This window comes from Mobula birostris, chromosome 3 (genome assembly GCF_030028105.1).
Source record: "Mobula birostris isolate sMobBir1 chromosome 3, sMobBir1.hap1, whole genome shotgun sequence".
Classification (NCBI taxonomy): domain Eukaryota; kingdom Metazoa; phylum Chordata; class Chondrichthyes; order Myliobatiformes; family Myliobatidae; genus Mobula; species Mobula birostris.
In genome coordinates this window covers 13,617,281-13,642,052 of record NC_092372.1, presented here as the reverse complement: position 1 = coordinate 13,642,052, position 24,772 = coordinate 13,617,281, and the positions used below count along the sequence as shown (strand labels likewise).

General features: G+C 41.0%; 1 protein-coding gene across 4 annotated transcripts in view; it reads right to left on the bottom strand.

The window, feature by feature from the left end:
• The window catches only part of LOC140194900 (WD repeat-containing protein 7), a 619,189-nt gene that overhangs the window by 319,889 nt on the left and 274,528 nt on the right, over positions 1–24,772 (bottom strand). The gene's annotated exons all lie outside the window — the stretch shown is intronic.

Here is a 24,772-nt window from a genome sequence, read left to right as displayed (position 1 = left end):
TAGTTGGAAAGATATTGGAGTCAATCCTCAAGGACGAGGTTATGAAATATCTCCAGGTGCATGACAAGATAGGCCGAAGCCAGCATGGTTTCATGAAGGGAAGATCCTGCCTCACCAACCTATTGGAATTTTTTGAGGTAATCTCGAATAAGATTGACAAGGGAGAGGCTGTGGATGTTGTGTATTTGGATTTTCAAAAGGCCTTCGATAAGGTGTCACATATGAGGCTGCTTAATAAGATGAGAGCCCATGGAATTATAGGAAAGAGATTGAAATGGGTGGAGCATTGGCTGATAGGCAGAAAGCAAAGGGTGGGAATAAAGGGATCCTATTCTGATTGGTTGCCGGTTACTAGTGTTGTTCCGCAGGGGTTGGTGTTGGGGCCGCTTCTTTTTACGATGTATATCGATGATTTGGACTATAGATTAAATGGTTTTGTGGCTAAGTTTGCGGATGACACCAAGATAGGTGGAGGAGCAGGAAATGTTGAAGAAACGGAAAGGTTGCAGAGAGACTTAGTTAGTTTAGGAGAGTGGACAAAGAAATTGCAGATGAGATACAACGTTGACAAATGTACGGTTGTACATTTCAGAAGAAGAAATAATCGGGCAGATTATTATTTAGATGGGGAGAAAATTCAAAAATCGGAAGTGCAAAGGGACTTGGGGGTCCTCATGCAGGATACCCTAAAGGTTAACCACCAAGTTGGATTGGCGGTAAGGAAAGCGAATGCTATGTTGGCATTCATTTCAAGAGGAATAGTGTATAAGAGTAAGGAGGTGTTGATGAGGCTCTATGGGGCATTAGTGAGACCTCATTTGGAATACTGTGTGCAGTTTTGGGCCCCCTATCTTAGAAAGGATGTACTGATGTTGGAGAGAGTTCAGAGAAGATTTACGAGGATGATTCCTGGAACGCAGCGGCTAACATATGAGGAGCGTTTGTCGGCTCTTGGATTGTATTCATTAGAGTATAGAAGAATGAAAGGGGATCTCATTGAAACGTTTCGAATGTTGAAAGGGTTGGACAGAGTAGATGTGGAAAGGTTGTTTTCCTTGGTGGGTGAGTCCAGGACAAGAGGCCATTGTCTTAGAATTAGAGGGTACCCAGTTAAAACAGAGATGAGGAGAAATTTTTTTAGCCATAGGGTCGTGGATTTGTGGAATTCGTTGCCACATATGGCTGTGGAGGCCCGATCATTGAGGGTGTTTAAGGAGGAGATTGACAGGTATCTAATTAGTCAGGGTATCAAGGGATATGGGGAAAAAGCCGAAAATTGGAACTAGATGGGTGAATAGTTTAGCTCATGGGGGAGCTGCGGAGCAGACTCATTGGGCCGAATGGCCTACTTCTGCTCCTTTGTCTTGTCTTGTGAACATCTAATATTCTGTCTCAGCAGCCTCCAACCAAAAAGCATGAACACTGATTTCTCTAACTTCCAGTAATTTAGCCCCTTTCCCTCCTCCTCTCTTATTTTCCATTACCCATTCTGGCTCATTGCTCACCCCTTCTCTTCTCCTCACCTGCCTTCTGGTGCTCCTCCTCCTTTCCATTCTCCCACAGTCCACTGTCCTGTCCTATCAGATTCCTTCTTTTTAAGCCCTTTACCTCTTCCACCTATCACCTCTGAGCTTCCAACTTCATCCTGCCTCCCCTACTGACACACCACCCCCCCTCACCTGGCGTCACCTATCACCCGCCAGTTTATGTTCCTTCCACTCCGTCCACCTTCTTATTCTGGTTTCTTCCCATTCCTTTCCAGTCCTAATGAAGGGTCTCGGCCTGAAACAGTGGCTCTTTATTCCTCTCCATAGATGCTGCTTGACCTGCTGAGTTCCTCCACCATTATGTGTGTGTTGCTTAAGATTTTCGGCATCTGCAGAATCTCATATTTGCTGAAATTGTACATGGAAAGACAATTCACTTAATTTCCCTTGTTTAAGTTCCCAGTTCGCATCATGACTTTGAAGATTTTTATGCGACAATTTGCACACAACACAGCAGAGGTAAATGATCAGAAATATTTTTGGTAACATCAGTTGCATGAGGTTAACCAGCTGAGCAGAGAAATATTTAATTTAAAAATATATTAGTTTTTGCAGTATTATAAAAGGATGGATAACAATCCCCAACATAACATACCAACTTCAAATTAAAAGGTTTTTTGATTTTACATTAGCTACAGCTTTTTCCTCGCTGCCATCAGATTTTTGATTGGACAGTGAACCAATTCATGAACACTATCGCACTATTTTGCTCTGTCTGTATATAGAGTGTGAATAAGAAGTATTGCCCCCCCCCCAGAAGTTTTCATGTTTTATTGTTTTACAACATTAAATCACGGTGGATTTTATTTGGCTTTTTTCAACATTGATCAACAGTAAAAGACTCTTTCATGTCAAAGTGAAAACACCTCTACAAAGTGATTTAAATTAAATACAAATATAAAACAAAATCATTGGTTGCACAAGTATTCACCCCCTTTAATATGACACACCACAACATGTGCAGCCAATTGGCTTCTGAAGTCACATAATTCGTTAAATGGAGATCACCGTGTGCAGTCAAGGTGTTTCAATTGATTTTAATAAAATACACCTGTATATGGAAGGTCCAACTGCTCGTGAGTCAATATCCTGGCAAAAACTACACCAAGAACACTCTAAGCAACTCCATTATTGAAAAGCACAAGTCAGGAGATGGAAGCAGGAAAATTTCCAAGTCACTGAATATCCCTTGGAGTGCAATTAAGTCAATCATCAAGAAACGGAAAGAATATGGCACAGCTATAAATCTACCTTGAGTGGACCATCCTCAAAAACTGAGTGACCATGCAAGAAAGGGACTAGTGAGGGAGGTTACCAAGAGACCTACGGCAACTCTGGAGGAGTTACAAGCTTCAGTGGCTGAGAGACCGCGCATACAACAACTGTTGCTCAGGTCGTCACCAGTCACAGGTAAGTGGCAAAGAGAAAGCCACTGTTGGAAAAAAAGCTCATATAAAATTTCAGCTATAGTTTGCCAGGAGGCACGTGGGAGACTCTGAAGTCAGCTTGAAGAAGGTTTTATGGTCTGATGAAACCAAAATTAGGCTTTTTGGCCATCTGACTAAACACTATGTTTGGCAAAAGCCAAATACCGGTCATCATCAAAAACACACTATCCCTACCGTGAAGCATGGTGGTGGCTGCATCATGCAGTGGGGGGATGCTTCACTGCAGCAGGCACTGGAAGGTTTGTGAAGGTAGATGGTAAAATGAATGCAGCAAGATACAGGGAAATCCTGGACAAAAAGTTGATGCAATCTGCAAGAGGATTGCGACATGGGAGATTTGTTTTCCAGGAAGATAATGACCCCAAGCATAAAGCCAAAGCTACATAGGAATGACTTAAAAACAATGAAGTTAAATGACCTGGAGTGGCCAAGTCAGAGTCCAGACCTCAATCCAATTGAGAATTTGCGGCTGGACTTGAAAGGCGCTGTTCACTCACAACCCCATGCAATCTGACAGAGCTTGAACAGGACCAGCCAACGACAGTGGTGTCGTCAGCAAACTTAAACATTGCATTGTTGGCATTGCCTTTTTTTTTGTTTAATAGAGCCACAGAATTGTACAGCACAAATGCCAAGCCCTTTCTACCTACCTTGTCCATGCTGTCCATGCAACTTATGCTAATGCTATTTGGCCTCATTAGGCTATTTCTCTCCAGGCCTTTTTTATCCAAGTAGCTGTCATTTAAATGTTCACTGGCATTTTGTGCCAAATATTCATCACCCTCCGTGTGCAAAACTTGCACATAGATCTCTTTTAAACTTCTTCCCTTACTCTTGCAGGTATGTCTGGTGGTATGAGTAGCTGGCATGTGTCATGCTTGTGAAGAGTATCAATGGCCAAGAACAGAAAACCCGACAAAAAGTTTTGGATATAGCCTTGTCCGTCACAGGAAAAGCCCTCCTCACCATTGAACACATCTATAAGGAGTGCTGCCAAAAGAAAGGAGAAACTATCACTTCTGAACTGATAGTATTATTTATTTATTTATTTATTTATTTTCCTATTTGCACAGTTTGTCTTTTGCAAAATTGGTTGTTCTTTGACTGCTATTGTTTTCATTGATTCTATTGTATTTCTTTGCCCTATTGTGCATGCAAGAAATGTATCTCAAGATAGTATATGGTGACATTTATGTTCTTTGGTACTAAATTTACTTTACTACTTATTTTTCTTTACCTTCACAGAAAAGCAAATCACATTGTAAGCTATCTTGCTAGTTTCACCTTTGTTCTAGACTGCACTGCCAATGGGAAAAACATTCTGACTACCCCATTTATGCTCCTAATTTTATAAACCTCAATACAGTCAGCCTTTAGCTTCCTACATTCCAGTGAGAATAATTGCAAACTATATTTGTATCTACAGCTCTTCTTACATGCAAGTTATTTTGAATCTCTTCTGAATCCTCTTTTTTGCTTACACCTCCCCGGGTGATGTGGCGATTAGAACTGTACACAATGCTCGCAGTGCAGTCTAACCAACTGCAATATGATTGTCTTAAGCTCGCTTTAAGATTTCCACTTAAATCTTTAAACTTCTTCTTCATTTGAATCCTCTACCCGACCTTTCCTATTTAATCAGAATCGGAATCGGGTTTATTATCACCGGCAAATGACGTGAAATTTGTTTACTTAGCAGCAACAATTCAATGCAATACATAATCTAGGAGAGAGGGGAAGAAATAATAATAATAATAAATAAAATAAAACATAAGTAATCAAGTAAATCAATTATGTATATTGAATAGATTTTAAAAATGTGCAAAAACAGAAATATCGTATATTAAAAGAGGGAGGTAGTGTCCAAGGATTCAATGTCCATTTAGGAATCGGATGGCAGAGGGGAAGAAGCAGTTCCTGAGTCACTGAGTGTGTGCCTTTAGGCTTCTGTACCTCCTACCTGATGGTAACAATAAGGAAAGGGCATGCCTTGGGTGCTGGCGGTCCTTAATGGACACTGTCTTTCTTCCTATAGATGTCCTGGGTACTTAGTAGGCTAGTGCCCAAGGTGGAGCTTACTAGATTTACAACCTTCTGCAGCTTCTTTCAGTCTTGTGCAGTAACCCCTCCATAACAGACAATGATGCATCCCGTCAGAATGCTCTCTACGGTACAACTATAGAAGCTTTTGAGTGTATTTGTTGACATGCCAAATCTCTTTAAACTCCGAATAAATTATAGCCGCTTTCTTGCCTTCTTTATGACTACATCGATATGCTGGGACCAGGTTAGATCCTCAGAGATCTTGACACCCAGGAACTTGAAGCTACTCACTCTTTCCACTTCCGATCCCTCTTTGAGAATTGGTATGTGCTCCTCCTTACCCTTCCTGAAGTCCACAATCAGCTCTTTCATCTTACTGACGTTGAGTGCCAGGTTGTTGCTGCGGCACCATTCCACTAGTTGGCATATCTCACTCCTGTACGCCCTCTCGTCACTACCTGAGATTCTACCAACAATGGGTGTATCGTCAGCAAATTTATAGATGGTATTTGAGCTATGCCGAGCCACACAGTCATGTGTACGCAGAGAGCAGAGCAGTGGGCTAAGCACACATCCCTGAGGTGCACCGGTGTTGATCGTCAGCGAGGAGGATATGTTATCATCAATCCGCGCAGACTGTGATCTTCCACTTAGGACGTTTAGGATCCAATTGCAGAGGGGGGTACAGAGGCCCAGGTTCTGCAACTTCTCAATCAGGATTGTGGTATGAACCTCTGGCTGACAGATTAGGATATTGGTCCCAATCCAGTGTAAGTGAAATCTGTGCAAGCGGAATAGCCTTTCCAGCAACAGTAACACCAGAGCTCCATGAATTAATTCAGAATACAGGTTCAGGCAAGATGCAAATAAATCAGGAGAAGATTGAATAGAGTAATTGAGCATGCATTAGAATGTCATCCTACTTTCTAAAATCCACGTTGGTTTGAGTTACTGTTTTTTGACTGCTTGGATGATGTCTCATTCCATCTTGTGTCCCTTTCTCCTGTCAAATGCATGTTTGTAGATGGATGCATCATCACCTGGTATGGAGGGATCACTGCACACGATCTATAAAGCTGCAGAAAGTGGCAAACCCAGCCAGGTCCATCACGAGCACTAGCCTCCCTAGCATCAAGGACAATTTTCAAAAGGCAATACCTCAGACAGGCAGCATCCATCATTCAGCACCTCCATCACCCAGGACATAGCTCTTTCTCATTGCTACCACCAGGGAGGAGCCTGAAGACAGACTCGGTGTTATGCTCCCTCCATCATCAAATTTCTTAATGTACACAACCTCATTTTTTTTTTTTGCTCTTTTTAATTTTTAAAAAATATATTTCTTATTATAGTTTCTAGCTTATTTTAGTATTATACACTGTAATGTACTGCTGCCGCAAAACAACAAATTTCACCATGTAGGCCAGTGATAGTAAACCTGATTTTGATTCTGGGGTGAGTTTTAGGAAACCTTGCGAAGAAGAACATCTTGTAGGGAACTTCACAGTGAAGCAAATCATGTTCAAACCATCTTGTTGGTTCAGACAAGCATTCCACTACATTTTTAAACTGGATTGTATTGGATGTAGTCTAACTTCATCAGTGGAAAATAAATGTTTTCTGTCATTAACAGTGCAAATACATGAGCGTTCACAATCAACTAAAAGCTCAAATCTGCCACATTCAATTACAAATGGTGATGTTAATGAAAAGATTGGAGAAAAAAACAACCCCATGACCATCTAGGGCAAAGTTCAGCATAAGTGGAAAAGGTGAGGCATTTATAGCCATCTTTAACCTGAGCTGTGATGTGAGACTATTTACTGAATAAGCAGCTCTGTTACCTGACTAAAATAACAGTAAATCCTTTGGATGTTAACATAGAACAGTACAGCACAGGAACTGGCTCTTTGCCCCCCACCTCCAATGTTGTGTCAATCTAACTAAATTAGTAATCAAATGGCCAACTAAACTAATTCCTTCTGCCTACACAATGTCCATATCTACCAATTTCCTCACATTCATCCCTACCTAAACATCTCTTAATAGTCCTTAATGTATCTGCCTCTACCACCACCCCAGGCAGCGCATTCCAGGCACCCACCACTCTTTGCGTTTTTTTTTAAAAACTTGCCTCTCACATCTTCTTTGAACAAACCCTCCCTCATACATTTAATGCCCTCTGGTATCAGGCATATCAAACCTGGAAAAAAGACATTGTCTGTCTACTCTATCTAAGTCTCTTATTATCTTATAAACCTCTATCAGGCTCCTTGGGTTGCTCACCATTCCCCCTTCCCCACCTGAGAATACAACCCAAGTTTGTCCAACCTCTAATTATAGCACATGTCCTCTTATTCAGGCAGCATCCTCGTATACCTCCTCTGCACCCTCTCCAAAGCCTTGACATTGTCCCTATCATTTGGATATTCTCGTTGACAATTCACTTCATTGACCTTCCACGCATTGAGACGGTGGATATATTTAATTTCATACACAGATCATGTCAAAACGCAAAAACTACACTTCGACTATCTGATAGCGGAACTCTACAATAGTCTCTAATTTTAAACCATCAGCAAATATGCACAATTGCAAAATCTTTTAAATTAATTCATTACAGTGGAGTATTTCTGGAGAATGACTGCCCATGACTTTATCCAGGACTCATTAAATATTGGGATAAGCATTGAAAAATGTAAAATTACAAACTGAGCTGAATATTATTGGAAGCAATAAAATTGGATGGCTCAGGGGCAGGAATGTCTACTTAGAGTGCCAGGCTTTAAATGTTTCAGAAAGGACAGGGAGGGAGGCAAAAGAGGTGGGGGCGTGGCACTGCTGATCAGAGATAGTGTTACAGCTGCAGAAAAGGAGGAAGTCATGGAGGGATTGTCTGCTGAGTCTCTGTGGGTGGAAGTTACAAACAGAAAGGGGTCAATAACTCTACTGGGTGTTTTTTATAGACCACCCAATAGTAACAAGGACATTGAGAAACAGATACAGATTCTAGAAAGATGTAATAATAACAGGTTTGTTGTGGTGGGAGATCTTCATTTCCCAAATATTGATTGGCATCTGCCGAGAGCAAGGAGTTTAGATGGGGTGGAGCTTGTTAGGTGTGTTCAGAAAGGTTTCCTGACACAATATGTAGATACGTCGATAAGAGGGGAGGCTGTTCTTGATCTAGAATTGGGAAATGAACCTGGTCAGCTGTCAGGTCTCTCAGTGGGAGAGCATTTCGCAGTTGGTGATCACTATTCTATCTGCTTTACCATGGCATTGGAGAGGGATAGGAACAGACAAGTTAGGAAAGCGTTTAATTGGAGTAAGGGGCAATATGAAGCTATCAGGCAGGAACTTGGAAGCATAAATTGGGAACAGATGTTCCCAGGGAAATGTATGGCAGAAATGTGGCAAATGTTCAGGGAATATTTGCGTGGAATTCTGCACAGGTACGTTCCAATGAGACAGGGAATGGATGGTAGGGCCTGTATTGGGCTGTAGGTTTTCTATGTTTAGTTCCTGATTTTCTATTGCACAAAGGTTGTTGAAAGTCTAGACAAGAAGACAAGAGAAGCTTACAAAAGGTTCCAAAAGACAAGGTAATGATAGGGATCTAGAAAACTATAAGGCCAGCAGAAAGGAGCTTAAGAGTGAAATTAGGAGAGCGAGAAGGGGGCATGAGAAGGCCTTGGCAAGCAGGATTAAAGAAAACCCCAAGGCATTCTACAAGTATGTGAAGAGCAAGAGGATAAGACGTGAGAGAATAGTGTGACAGTGGAAAAGTGTGAATGGCACCAGAGTAGATGGCAGAGGGACCTAAAGAATACTTTGCTTCAGTCTTCACTACAGAAACGGACCTTGGCGATTGTAGGGATGACTTACGGTGAACTGAAAGCTTGAGCATATATACATTAAGAAAGAGGAGGTGCTGGAGCTTTTGGAAAGTATCAAGTTGGATAAGTCACCGGGACCGGACGAGGTATACCCCAGGTTACTGTGGGAGGCAAGGGAGGAGATTACTGAGTCTCTGGCAATGATCTTTGCATCATCAATGGGGATGAGAGAGGTTCCGGAGGATTGGAGGGTTGCAGATGTTGTTCCCTTATTCAAGAAAGGGAGTAGGGATAGGCCAGGAAATTATAACCTAGTGAGTCTTACTTCAGTGGTTGGTAAGTTGATGGAGAAGGGGAGAAGATCCTGAGAGGCATAAGATGATTAGCAATAGGCAGCATGGCTTTGTCAAAGGCAGGTCGTGCCATAAGAGCCTGATTGAATTTTTTGAGGATGTGACTACACACTGATGAAGGTAGAGCAGTAGATGTAGTGTATATGGTTTTCAGCAAGGCATTTGATAAGGTACTCCATGCAAAGCTTATTGAGAAAGTAAGGAGTCATGGGATCCAAGGGGACCTTGCTTTGTGGATCCAGAATTGGCTTGCGCACAGAAGGCAAAGAATGGCTGTAGATGGGTCATATTCTGCATGGAGGTTGGTGACCAGTGATGTGCCTCAGGGATCCCTTCTCTTCATGAATTTTATAAATGACCTGGATGAGGAAGTGGAGGGATGGTTGATACAAAGGTGGGGGTGTTATGGATAGTATGAAGGGCTGTCAGGGTTACAGCGGTACATCGATAGGATGCAAAACTGGGCTGAGAAGTGGCAGATAGAGTTCAACCCAGATAAGAGTGAGGTGGTTCATTTTGGTAGGTCAAATATAATCACAGAATATAGTATTAATGGTAAGACTCTTGGCAGTGTGGAGCGTCAGAGGGATCTTGGAGTCCAAGTCCACAGGACACTTAAAGCTGCTACGCAGGTTGACTGTGTGGTTAAGGTGGCATATGATGTTTTGGCCTTCATCAACCGTGGGATTGAGTTCAAGAGCCGAGAGGTAATGTTACAGTTATGTAGGACCCTGGTCAGACCCTACTTGGAATACTGTTCTCTGTCCTGGTCACCTCACTACAGAAAGGGTGTGGAAACTATAGAAAGGGTGCAGAGGAGATTTACAAGGATGTTGCCTGGATTGGGGAGCATGCCTTATGAGAATAGGTTGAGTGAACTTGGCCTTTTCTCCTTGGAGCAACGGAGGATGAGAGGTGACCTGATAGAGGTGTATAAGATAATCAGATGCATTGACCGTGTGCATAATCAGAAGCTTTTTCCCAGGGCTGAAATGGCTAGCACGAGAGGGGACAGTTTTAAGGTGCTTGGAAGTAGGTACAGAGGGGATGCCAAGGGTAGGTATTCTTACGCAGAGAGTGGTGAGTGCGTGGAATGGGCTGCCAGCGACTGTGGTGGTGGCAGATAAAATAGGGTCTTTTAAGAGACTCTTGGTCAGGTACATGGAGCTCAGAAAAATAGAGAGCTAAGGATAACCCTGGGTAATTTCTAAAGTAAGTATATGTTTGGCACAGCATTATGGGCTGAAGGGCCTGTATTGGGCTGTAGGTTTTCTATGTTTAGTTCCTGATTTTCTATTGCAGAGACCATCATGAAAGCTGGTGGCAAGGCACAGCCAAGCAGTGCTTTACTAAACTGTAGAACTGGGTTGTGGCAATTGGCATTCTATTTTGAAATACATATGATTCCAAACTCAGGACTTGTAGTATACACAAGGGTGCACAGTAACGTAGCAGATAGCGCGACGCTGTAACAGCTTGGGGTGTTGGAGTTCAGAGTTCAATTCCAATGTCAGCTGTAAGGAGTATGTACATCCTACCCATGGAAGGTGTACTGTATTTTTCCTCCGGGTGGTTCAGTTTCTCCCACAGTCCAAAGACATGCAGTACTGTGCAAAAGTCTTGGGTACCTATATGGGTGGGAAAGGGATGGGGGGGAATTTATATTTCAACATATTGGATATGTACAAAATGAAAATGTTACCAATGCAATATCATTTTCTAAAACCGTTTATTGAAGTACAGTTGATCATGAAATATTTAAGCAAATGTAGGGTGTGTATAAATGTATTTCTTCAAAACTCTGTACATTCATTAGGAAAGGTGACAGCAATACTATCAGAAATATGTTTTTCTGCATTGCTGCTGCAGAGTTTTAATTCAAAAAAGGTTAACACAATAAATTTGAACAAATTGTCCTGACATTCTCTTCAGCTGCATAAAGAATTTGCAGAATCACTTGCTGGCAACAGCCTGTACTCTGCTGCAGCAGATCATTAAGTACTAACTTAAACAAAGATGGGTAACATTATGAAGTGCACGTTTTATATTTGGTAATGTTATTGCTTTATTATTGTCATATGTTTCCAGATACAATGACAAGCTTGTCTTGCACACTCTACAGATCAAATCTTCACACAGTACATTGAGCTAAAATAAGGTAAAACAATAAAAATGCAGAATAGAGTGGACGTGGACAAAATGCTTCTAATTGTGGGAGAGTAGGTCTAGAGGACATAGCCTCAGAATTGAAGGACATCCCATCAGAACAAAGGTGAAAGTAATTTCTTTAGCCAGAGAGTGGTGAATCTATGGAATTCATTGTTACGGATGGTTCTGGGGTCCAAGCCATTGGATATATTTAAAGCAGAGGCTGGTAGGTTCTTGATTCGTAAAGGTGTCAAAGCTTATGGAAAGAAGGCAGGAGAATGAGGTTGAGAAAGAAAACAAAGCAGCCATATTCAAATGGCAGAGCAATCTCAATGGGCAAAATTCTGCTCCTATGTCTTAAAAATAAAGTGCAAAAGTTACTGAAAAAGTGTAGTGCAAGTAAACGATAGTAATTCTTAGAGACAGAGAATTTAGATTTAAAAGAGCAGAACGATTCTAATAGAAGTAATGGTTGGATCTGCAGGAGAAAATGAGCCATCACACCCCAGAGACAAATCGGAGTAGATTAATAAAGGATAGCTTCCCAGTTGTAATGCTGATGTACAGAACTTACCCAGCTTATCAACTACTGACGTCTGTACAGCCCATAGAGATGCACAAGGGTTAAGGAGTCCAGCAGGATGGAGTTACCAGCATCTGTGGGGCTACAGGTGACTGTTCTTGATACTCACTGGACGTCTGTCACATCAAACCCAAGACATGCCATCTGAGTGTGACAGACACCTCTCGGAAAATACACTCCTTACACACACGCAAACATTGCCTTGTCATTCTGCTGTCATTGTAATGCACATACACGATACAATGCCTTCCCCTGTAAATTCTCATAATGGATCCTCATAAGGTGCTCAGGTTGGCTTTATGGTGCCTTTCTGCCATACATGGTGGAATATTCCATTTCTTTTCACTATTTTTTGCTCATTTTTGGAAGTTTGATTTTTGATGCACCCTTGCACTAAAGTGCTAAGCGACTAGCCATTTTTCCTTTTCGTCAAAACCCACATATCTAATACCAAGCCAGCAACCGTCTCCTTTTATTAAACCATTAACAGCAAATAAAACCTCAAATATAGTAAAATCTTTCCTTGGATGGGGGTAACATATCTGCACACAAAACTCCAGGTGTAGTTTTACCAGAGCCTTATAAAATTGAAACAAAATGACTTTATGTCGCACTTAAAACTCATATAAAGAGTAAGATACTGTTTTCCTTCATAATTGCTTATACGTCTGCACATCAACTTTCAGTGATCAATGCTGGGCCATGTCACGTGTCCTTTTATTGTTTTTACTGCCAAAGTGGATCACCTCAGTTTCCATATTCCTTCCTATTCACTTAAGTTCAAGTTTATTATCATCTGAATGTACATATAATGCAAGCAAACGAAACAATGTTCCTCTGGATCATGGTGCCCCCCACAAAACGTACATCACACACAACACATAAAACAAAATATTTCTATAAATATGTTAACAAAATGCAATTCAAAATACATGAAGTGTGAAGCACAGGTAACAGTAAACAACTCGCTGTCCTAGTGATGAGTCTTCATAGGTAGCAGGGTATTCATTAGCTTCACAGCCTGAGGTAAGAAGCTGTTACCCAGTCTGACAGTCCTAGCCCTGATGCTTCTGTACCCCCTTCCTGTTGGTAGTGGGTCAGAGGGATTGTGGGATGGGTGGTGGTTAACAAGTTTATTTGTCTGAACCCTCTCCACCATTTCCTCTAAACCAGTGGTTCCCAACCTGGGGCCCACAGACCTCTTGGTTTACAGTTTGTTGGCAAAGTGTGGCCCCACGGCATAAAAAAAGTTAGGAACCCCTGCTCTGAATATACAATGCCATCAAACTGTGCGCCAACAATAAATTTGGATCTATTGCACTAGTTCCTCTCATCCAAGACATTAGATTTATTAAGTAACTTGATTATATTTATTCAGGGATACAGCATGGCAACAGACCCCTTTGGCCCAGCAGCCCATGCCACCTAAAATGTGAACAATTAATCTACTAACTGTACGTCTTTGGAATGTTGGAGGAAACCGGAGCACCTGGAGGAAACCGACGCAGTCACAAGGAGAACGTACAAACACCTTACAGATAGTGGTGGGAAATGAACCTGGTTCACAAACAAGAGACCCCTCCCCCTCTCCCGGTTTCACCTATCACCAACTATCCAGTACTTCTTCCTCCCCTCCCCCCACCTTCTTACTCTGACCTCATCTTTTTTTCTCCAGCCCTGGTGAAGGGTCTCGGCCTGAAATGCCAGCTGTTTATTCTTTTCCAAAGATGCTGCCCGGCCTGCTGAGTTACTCCAGCATTTTGTGTGCATTGCCTGATTCGCTGGCACTGTAAAGCGTTACACTAACCTCTATGGTCAAACAACTTCATTGGAAGAAAGGAACAGTTGATGTATCAGGTCAAAACAATGTTTATCAGGACCCTGATATAGGTGCTGATCTGAAACATTGATCATCTCATTGCCTCCACAGATGCTGCTTGACCTGCTGACTCCTTCCAGCAATTTACTTAATGTACAATGGCTTTGAAGCGAGGTAAAAGGATCTGAAAGAATAACAGAATTGCTGAATTGCTAGCTCCTTTATACTACATGTTTTTCTGTAATGGAACAATTCAGTTACATGGAATGAAGCCAAGGTCTTTGAAGTGAAAGCATAGAGTCAATAGCCTACTTTTAGTTCAACATCGCTATTCATTACCACAACAAAGCTGTCCATCTTCCACTTGGTTGGATCTGAATAATCAAAATCAAAACACCATTCTTAAACAAAAATAATCACAAATACTGGAAATCTAAACCAACAGGAAATCCTGGCTACTCAGCAGGTCACTCAATCGATGTAGAAGGAACATTGAAGTTAATGTTTCAAATGCAGACCATTCTCTAGTTCTGACAAGTTTTAAAAGGAATAGAAGCATCCCAGCCCCACACACTGCCATTCACAGACAATTTGTACAAAGTTTCCAGTCTCTTGATGCAGGGACTCAACATGAAACATTGACAATTCCTTTTCCCCCACCATCCTCAACACACACAGAGCACAACCCACTGAGTTCCTCCAACAGTTTCTATTTTTCATTTTTGCCCCAAATTTCAGCAGCTGCAGTCTCTGGTGTCACCATAGTTGGAAAAAAGTTCAAACTAAAATTGATTGGGACTCCCATACTGTTAGGGGTCTAGATGGTTTAGAGTTTGTAAAATGTGTTCAGGAAAGTTTTCTAAATCAGTATACAGAGGGACCAACTAGAGGGTATGCAATATTGGATCTCCTGTTAGGAAACGAATTAGGGCAAGTGACAGAAGTCTGTGCAGGGAGCACTTTGGTTCCAGTGATCATAACACCATTAGTTTCAATTTGATCATGGACAAGGATAGATCTGGTCCTAGGGTTGAGGTTCTGAACTGGAAGAAGGCCAAATTTGAAGAAATGAGAAAGGATCTAAAAAGCGTGGATTGGGACAGGTTGTTCTCTGGCAAAGATGTGATTGGTAGGTGGGAAGCCTTCAAAGGGGAAATTTTGAGAGTGCAGAGTTTGTATATTCCTGTCAGGATTAAAGGCAAATTGAATAGGAATAAGGAACCTTGGTTCTCAAAGGATATTGCAACTCTGATAAAGAACAAGAGGGAGTTGTATGAAATGTATAGGAAACAGGGGGTAAATCAGGTGCTTGAGGAGTATAAGAAGTGCAAGAAAATACTTAAGAAAGAAATCAGGAGGGCAAAAAGAAGACATGAGGTTGCCTTGGCAGTCAAAGTGAAGGATAATCCAAAGAGCTTTTACAAGTATATTAAGAGCAAAAGGATTGTAAGGGATAAAATTGGTCCTCTTGAAGATCAGAGTGGTCGGCTTTGTGCGGAACCAAAGGAAATGGGGGAGATCTTAAATAGGTTTTTTGCGTCTGTATTTACTAAGGAAGCTGGCATGAAATCTATGGAATTGAGGGAATCAAGTAGTGAGACCATGGAAACTGTACAGATTGAAAAGGAGGAGGTGCTTGCTGTCTTGAGGAAAATTAAAGTGGATAAATCCCCGGGACCTGACAGAGTGTTCCCTCGGACCTTGAAGGAGACTAGTGTTGAAATTGCGGGGGCCCTGGCAGAAATATTTAAAATGTCGCTGTCTACGGGTGAAGTGCCGGAGGATTGGAGAGTGGCTCATGTTGTTCCGTTGTTTAAAAAAGGATCGAAAAGTAATCCGGGAAATTATAGGCCGGTGAGTTTAACATCAGTAGTAGGTAAGTTATTGGAGGGAGTACTAAGAGACAGAATCTACAAGCATTTAGATAGACAGGGGCTTATTAGGGAGAGTCAACATGGCTTTGTGCGTGGTAGGTCATGTTTGACCAATCTGTTGGAGTTTTTTGAGGAGGTTACCAGGAAAGTGGATGAAGGGAAGGCAGTGGATGTTGTCTACATGGACTTCAGTAAGGCCTTTGACAAGGTCCCGCCTGGGAGGTTAGTTAGGAAAATTCAGTCGCTAGGTATACATGGAGAGGTGGTAAATTGGATTAGACATTGGCTCGATGGAAGAAGCCAGAGAGTGGTGGTAGAGAATTGCTTCTCTGAATGGAGGCCTGTGTCTAGTGGTGTGCCACAGGGATCAGTGATGGGTCCATTGTTATTTGTCATCTATATCAATGATCTGGATGATAATGTGGTAAATTGGATCAGCAAGTTTGCTGATGATACAAAGATTGGAGGTGTAGTAGACAGTGAGGAAGGTTTTCAGAGCCTGCAGAGGGACTTGGACCAGCTGGAAAAATGGGCTGAAAAATGGCAGGTGGAGTTTAATACTGACAAGTGTGAGGTATTGCACGTTGGAAGGACAAACCAACGTAGAACATACAGGGTTAATGGTAAGGCACTGAGGAGTGGAACAGAGGGATCTGGGAATACAGATACAAAATTCCCTAAAAGTGTCGTCACAGGTAGATAGGGTCGTAAAGAAAGCTTTTGGTACATTGGCCTTTATTAATCGAAGTATTGAGTATAAGAGCTGGAATGTTATGATGAGGTTGTATAAGGCATTGGTGAGGCCTAATCTGGAGTATTGTGTTCAGTTTTGGTCACCAAATTACAGGAAGGATATAAATAAGGTTGAAAGAGTGCAGAGAAGGTTTACAAGGATGTTGCCGGGACTTGAGAAACTCAGTTAGAGAGAAAGGTTGAATAGGTTAGGGCTTTATTCCCTGGAGCGTAGAAGAATGAGGGGAGATTTGATAGAGGTGTATAAGATTATGATGAGTATAGATAGAGTGAATGCAAGCAGGTTTTTTCCACTGAGGCAAGGGGAGAAAAAAACCAGAGGACATGGGTTAAGGGTGAGGAGGGGAAAGTTTAAAGGGAACATTAGGGGGGGCTTCTTCACACAGACAGTGGTGGGAGTATGGAATGAGCTGCCAGACGAGGTGGTAAATGGGGGTTCTTTTTTAGCATTTAAGAATAAATTGGACAGATACATGGATGGGAGGTGTATGGAGGGATATGGTCCATGTGCAGGTCAGTGGGACTAGGCAGAAAATGGTTCGGCACAGCCAAGAAGGGCCAAAGGGCCTGTTTCTGTGCTGTAGTTTCTATGGTTTCTATGGACTATCAGAATACATAACATGTCACTGTATACCACCCAGAGATTCTTTTTCCTGCGGCCATATTTAGCAAATCTATAGGACAGTAACTGTAAATAGAAACAATAAACAACAAACTGTGCTAATGCAAATATAAATAAATAGCAATAAATAATAAGTATGAAATAACAAGATAAAGAGTCCTTAAAGGGAGACCATTGGTTGGGGAACACCAGAAATAGAATGAATGTAGTCAGGAGTCTGATGGTTGAGGGGTAGTAAATGTTGGTGGTATGAGTTCTGAGGCTCTTGTGCCTTCTACCCGATTGCAGCAGCAAGAAAAGACCATGGCCTGGGTATTGAGGATCTTTGATGATGGATGTTGCTTTTCTATGGCAACATTTCCTGTAGATCTGCTCAATAGTTGGGAGGTTTTTATCCGTGATGTACTGGGCTGAATCCACTACCTTTTGTAGGATTTTCCGCTCAAGGCATTGGTGTTCTCATACCAGGCTGTAATGTATGCAGTCAGCACAATTTCCACCACACATCTATAGAAGATTGCCAAGGTTTTTGATGTGATGCTGAATCCGCAGCACTCTGCAAATTCGAGGAGTAGAGGCACTGTCGTGCTTTCTTTGCAATTATATTTACATGATGGGTTCAGGACAAGTCCTCTGCGATAGTAACATGCAGAAATTTAAAGTTACTGACCCTCTCCACCTCTAATCCTCCAATGACTACTGGCTCTCCTGAGGTCTACATGAGCTCCTTGGTCCTCTTGACATTGAGTGAGAGGTTATTGTTATTACACCACTCAGCCACATTTTCAATCGCCCTCCTGTATGCTGATTCATCACCACTTTTGATATGGTCCACAACACTGTGTCATCAGCAAACTTGTATATGGTGTTGGAGCTGTACTTAGCCACAGTCATAGTCTTAAAGTGAGTGGAGCATGCGGCTAAATATGCATCCCTGTAGTTCTCCTGTGCTGATGGAGATTGTGGAGGAGATGTTTTAGCCAACCTGAACTTGCAACTGAGGAAATCCAGGATCCAATTACACAAGGGGATATTGATGCCCAGGTCTTGGAGTTTACTGATTAGTTTAGAGGGGATGATTCCATCTTCTCCAGAATATACTGGTGCAATCCTACTCAGCTACCTTAGAGAACAACATCACATCAGCCATTATTTGGTTTGGTGCAGCATCCTCTCACAATACACAAAATCTACAGCAAACTGGCAGAAAAAATCAGTGGCTGCAGTCTACCATCTCTCCAGGACTTGTCCATGCCCAGGACAAAGAAGCAGCAGGGACGATCATTGTGGACACCACCCACCTAGAAAATTGCCTTTTCTAAAAAACTCCCTTCTGGAAAGCACTATAGGGCTATTAAAACATAAAAACTTTGCACCATTTTAAAAGTTTCTATCCCCAGGCTGTTAATCTGATCAACCATTCTAGTTAGCCCCTCTACCCCTCCCCCACCATACCTATTACTTCAGTTATTGCATTGAACTGTAAGCACTTTAAACCACTTTTTATAATGCTGTTTACATTGTAAACACAGACTCGAATTTATATATTTATGTACATTTTATTTCATGTCTGCACTTTATATAATTCTTTATTCTTGTTGCATGTTGCACACCACAACAAGTTCCTAATACACGTAAATCTTTACAGGAAATAATGTTAATCAATGTTAACTTACCTTTATCAATTCATTCTAACTTGTGGTGTTAAGAGCATTTTTGCCATGACTTTGATATACTTGCCTTAATCAGTGGAAGCATCATGTTACAACTATACATAATATTGGCAAGTTCACACTTGTAGTACTGTGTGCAGTTCTGGTCACCCTTCTACAGGAAGGAAGTCATTCAGCTAGATAAAGTAAAGATTCTGGATTGGAGGGCTTGAATCATGAAGAGAGACTGGGACTTTTTCCATGGAGCATATTGAAGCGTGACCTTCTAGAGCAAGGGTTCCCAACCTGTTTTGTGGCAAGAACCTCTACCACTAACCGAGGGGTCCGTGGACACCAAGCTGCAAACCCCTGTTCTCAGGAGACCTAAATCACAAGGCGCATAGATAAGGTCAAAGTCTTTACCCGGGTAGGGGAGTATAAAACCAGAAGGCATTGATTTAAGGTGAAAGGGAAAAAAGGGCAGCACAGTAGCATTTTGGTTAGCATAATGCTTTACAATACCAGTGACCCAGATTCAATTCCCGCCTCTGTCTATAAGGTGTTTGTACCTTCTCCCTGTGACCGCGTGGGTTTTCTCTGGGTGTTCTGGTTTCCTCCTACAGACCACAGATGTACTGGTTGGTAGGTTAATTTGGTCATTGTAAATTGTCCTGTGATTAGGGTTAAATCAGGGGTTGCTGGTTGGTGCAGATCAAATGGTCAAAGGGCCTAGTCTGTGCTGTATCTCAATAATAAAAAAAATTAGAGCAGAACTGAGAGGCAACCTTTTTACATGTGGTGTTGGCCATGCAAAATGAGCTACCAAGGGAAATGGTGGAGCAGAGTACAAGTCCAACATTTAAAAGGTGCATGGAGAGGAAAGGCTTCGAGAGAGAGAGATGGTCCAAATGCAGGCAAATGAAATTAGTTCAGTAGGCATCTTGATCAGCATGGACGAGATTAGCCAAAGGGCCTGTCTCTATGTTGTGTAACTATGACTCTATTGCATTGACTGAGAAGTTTATTTAAGGGATCTGAAAATTTAAAATTATTGATAAAATACTATAACATGAACAAATCCACACAAACAGATGTAAATTATATTAATAAATGACTATATAGGATTTTCCTGCAATTAAAATAACCACTAAATCATTTTTTTTGCATGACTCTGTACAAACACTTAAATAGAGTGAAGTACATTAAAAATCCATCATTTGCCTCAGTCAAGACAGCAAAGTCCTTGGAAATACTATTCTTTTCTTACAGAGTACAGAGTTAATGGTAGGATCTTTAGCAGTGTATAGGAACAAGAGATCTTGGGGTCCATGTCCATAGATCCCTCAAAGCTGCCACACAAGTTGATAGGTGGTTAAGAAGTGATAAGGTGTCTTGGCTTTCATTAGTTAGGGAATTGAGTTCAAGAGCCATGAGTTACTGTTTGAGTTCTATAAAACCCCGGTTGGTCCACACTTTGGAATATTGTGTTCAGTTCCGGTCACCTCATTACAGGAAGCTTGTGAAGCTTTAGAGGATGCTGAGGAGATTTACCAGGATGCTATTTGGATTAGAGAGCATATCTTAATATCTTATGAGGATAAGTTGAACGATCTAGAGCTTTACTCTTTGGAGAGAAGAATGAGAGGTGACTTGACAGAAGTGTGCAAGATGATATAAGGCACAGATACAGTGGACACGCCAGACCTTTTTCACAGAACAGAAATGGCTAACATGAAGGGGGATAACATTAAAGTATGCGTAGGAAACTACTGGGAGACAGTCAGAGACATCAGAGAGTGGAGGATGTGAGAAATGCGCTACCAGGGGTGGTAGTAGAGGCAGGTACATGCAGGACATTTAAGAGACTTAAATAGGCACATGGATGAAAAAAAAATAAGAGCCCTGTGGGATGGAAGGGTTAAATTGATTGTGAAGTAGGTTGAAAAGCTGGCACAACATCACGGGCCAAACGGCCTGTACTGTGTTTTACTATTCTATGTTCTTTCAGTCATACATTTCATATTGGCTTCATTGAACAAAATCTAATTTAGGCCTATAAAACAGACACAAAACTATAACTTCTTTTAAAGAATTGGAATAACAATATTTTATGGAAAATCTGGCAAATAAATTCTTATATTATTTAATTAGAATATGTTTTGCATCATAAATTATTGAAGACAGCCAAGAATTTTTAAATAAATTTTACTGCATAAACTAATATCATGCACATTATCAATGAAGCATACACAACAAAAACAACGCAATTGCTACGGATGATCTAATAAATTACAGGCTTAATTAATGGCAGTCAATGGATTTGGGTGCACTATTTTGAGAATGTAATAGACTTTATTGCAAATCAGTAAACAAATCAGTTCAAAACCTATGATTTTTCAGTCCAAGAGGAATAATGAACTATATTGACCATGGTGCAATATGCCTTTCACAGTTTTCTTGAGAACGGAATTCCATGGTCAGAGGTCATTTGCAATGAAAGTTGTTCAAGACCTTGACATTAGTTTCCAATTGTCTATCTCTCCCTGCAAATACTACTGTCTTATAAAATCTCATCATTTCCTACTTTCAAAATTGATGGAATATTACTTTGAAGTTTTTTTTGAATCTGTAACATAATACTAAGAATTATGCATGTGGTCCTTTACCGAACATAGAAACATAGAAAATAGGTGCAGGAGTAGGCCATTTGGCCCTTCGAGCCTGCACCGCCATTCATTATGATCATGGCTGATCATCCAACTCAGAACCCCGCCCCAGCCTTCCCTCCATACCCCCTGACCCCCGTAGCCACAAGGGCCATATCTAACTCTACATGAAGGACTTGTTTAGAGAGTCATAGAACCTTACAGTAGAAAAACAGGACTTTTGGCTCATTTCGTTCATGCTGAACTGTTATTCTACATGATCCAATTGATTTGCATCTGGACCGTAGCTTTCCACATCCCTCCCATCCATGTACCTACCCAAACTTCTCCTAAATGTTGAAATCAAAACCTCATCCACTAATTCCGCTAGCAGTTTGCTCCACACTCTCACCACCCTCTGAGTGAAGTTCCTCCTCAAGTTCTTCGTAAACAGTTCATCTTTCAGCCTTAATCCATAACTTCTAGTTCTAATCTTACCCAACCTCAGTAGAAAAAGCCTGCTTGCATTTACCCTATCTATACCCCTCATAATTTTGTATACCCCTATGAAATCACCGCTCATTCACCTATGCTCAGATCCTCAAGTCCAGGCAACATCCTTGTAAATTTTTCTCCAATGATTTCAACAAAATTTTGTTTTAGCACACAGCCTGGCTGGAGTATGGTACAGACTCTACTGATTTAGAAGCTTGTTGCAGGAATGCTTTTCTTTGACTCAACTTTCAGCTATGGTAGTCCATAAAAAGCAAGAGCCACCTTCTGTAGTTTCATATGGGACAGGGAAGGGTGTAGAGAAAAAGACACTAACCTTAAACATCCAGTAAAATAACAATAAAACTCCTTTAAAATTTTAAATTGTAAAATATTACAGCCCTCTGTTTAAGGACAACCTTCTTGAACCACATTCAATCTACTCCAGCTGCTACCATCTGGGAAACAGCAGCGCAGCAAAAAGCCAGGACCAACAGGCTCCGACACAGCTTCTTCCACCAAGCCATCAGACTAATTAACTCACGCTGATTTGAGTGTATTCTATGCTACATTGACTGTTCTATTTATTACAAGTTATTATAAATTACTATGATTGCACATTGCACATTTAGACGGGGATGTAACATAAAGATTTTTACTCATGTATGTGTAGGATGTAAGAAATAAAATCAATTCAATTCAAAGTTCTTATATACCAACAGTACAAAGTTGAATTTTTATTATATTAACACAGCAACAGAAATATAAACTTTCTGCAACTGTGTGAAACTACTATTTATTTAGAGATACAGTGCAGAATAGGCCTTTCCGACCCTTTGAGCCATGCCATCAAGAAACCCCCGATTTAAATTTAAACCTAACACGGGACAATTTATAATGACCAATTAGCCAACTAACTGGTATGCCTTTGCACTGTGGGAGGAAACTGGAACCCAGAGGAAACACGCGCACTCTCCTAAGAGGACATACAATCTCCTTACAGAGGATACCGGGATCCAAACTCCGCCACCCCGAGCTATAATAGTGTTGCACTAACAGCTACACTTTCGTAAAAAAAAAATATTTGATACCATAAGATTTAATAAAAATAATAGAGGAAAGCCTAGTCAAATTATAAGTTCAATATATATATTAGAAACAGTTTGTTGGTCAGCAACTAGTTTAAGAAACTTTAATAATATACCAAAGATTCAGCCAGTCTTTGAATACACTGGAAATGATTTCCCCTTAATTACAGTTGTCAGTTTCAATTAATTTACTTCACATTCAAGATCTTGGAAAAGCCGAAACTTTTGACAACTAGTAGGTAAGCTACTCAGGACAAAACATCAATGCTTAAAAACAACACCTTTATTCTTTGATATGTTGAAACATAAATCTGCCATTTGACTTAATATTACAAGATACATCACTGTCCCCAAAGCCACATGTAACTAATTTGATTTAGTTATTCCTTTCCATTCATCTAAAAAAAAGATTTAAACAGTCACAAGCAGATACAGTGCCTATCGAAAGTATTCACCCCGCCCCCAGAAGTTTTCATGTTTTATTGTTTTGCAACGTTGAGTCACAGCGGATTTAATTTGGCTTTTTTGATACTGATCAACAGAAAAGACACTTTCATGTCAAGATGTAAAGCAATTTCTACAAATTGGTTTAAATTTATTAGAATTATTAAACACAAAATAATTGATTGTATAATTACTCACCCCCTTCAAGTCAGTATTCAGTAGATACACCTTTGGCAGCAATTACAGCCTTGACTCTGTGTGGGTAGGTCTCTATCAACTTTGCACATTTGGATACTACAATTTTTTCCTATTCTTCTTTACAAAACTGCTCAAGCTCTGTCAGATTGCAAGGAGATCACAAGTGAACAGCCCTTTTCAAGTCCAGCCACAAATTCTCAATTGGATTGAGGTCTGGACGCTGACTTGCCTACTCCAGGACATTAACTTTGTTGATTTTCAGCCATTCCTGTGTAGCTTTGGCTTAATGCTTGGGATCATTGTCTTGCAGGAAAACAAATCTTCTCCCAAGTCACAGTTCTCTTGCAGACTGCATTAGGTTTCCCTCCAAGATTTCCCTGTGTTTTGCTGCATTCATTTTACCCTCTACCTTCACAAGCCTTCCAGTGCCTACTGCAGAGAAACATCCCCACAGCATGATGCAGCCACCACCATGCTTCATGGTAGGGATGGTGTGTTTTTGATGATGTGCGGTGTTTGGTTTACGCCAAACATAGCCTTTAGTCTGATGGCCAAAAAGCTCAATTTTGGTTTCATCAGACCATAAAATCTTCTTTCAGCTGGTTTCTCAGTCTTCCACAAGCCTTCTGGTAAACTCAGATTTCATGTGAGTTTTTTTTCAACAGTGGCTTTCTCTTTGCCACTCTCCCATTAAGCTATGACTAGTGAAGCACCCAGGCAACAGCTATTATATGTGCAATCTCTCCCATCTCAGCCAAAGAAGCTTTTAACTCCTCCTGAGCTGTCGTAGGTCTCTTGGTGACTCCCTCACTAGTCCCCTCCTTGCACTGTCTCTCAGTCTTTGAGAATGGCCTGCTCTAGGCAGATTTACAATTGTGCCATATTTTTTCCATTTCTTGATGATTGACTAAACTGTACTCCGAGGGATATTCAGTGACCTGGGAAATTTTTGTATCCATCTCCTCACATGTGCTTTTCAATAATCTTTTCACAGATTTGCTTAGAGTGTTCTTTTCTTTCCATGGTGTAGTTTTTGCCAGGATACTGACTCAGCAGCAGTTGGACCTTCCAAATACAGGTGTATTTTTACTACAATCAATTGAAATACCTTGACCGTACATAGGTGATCTCCAATTAACTAATTCTGTGACTTAAAAAACTAATTGGCTGCAAATGTTATGATATGGAGTGTCATACTAAAGGGATGTGAATGCTTATACAATC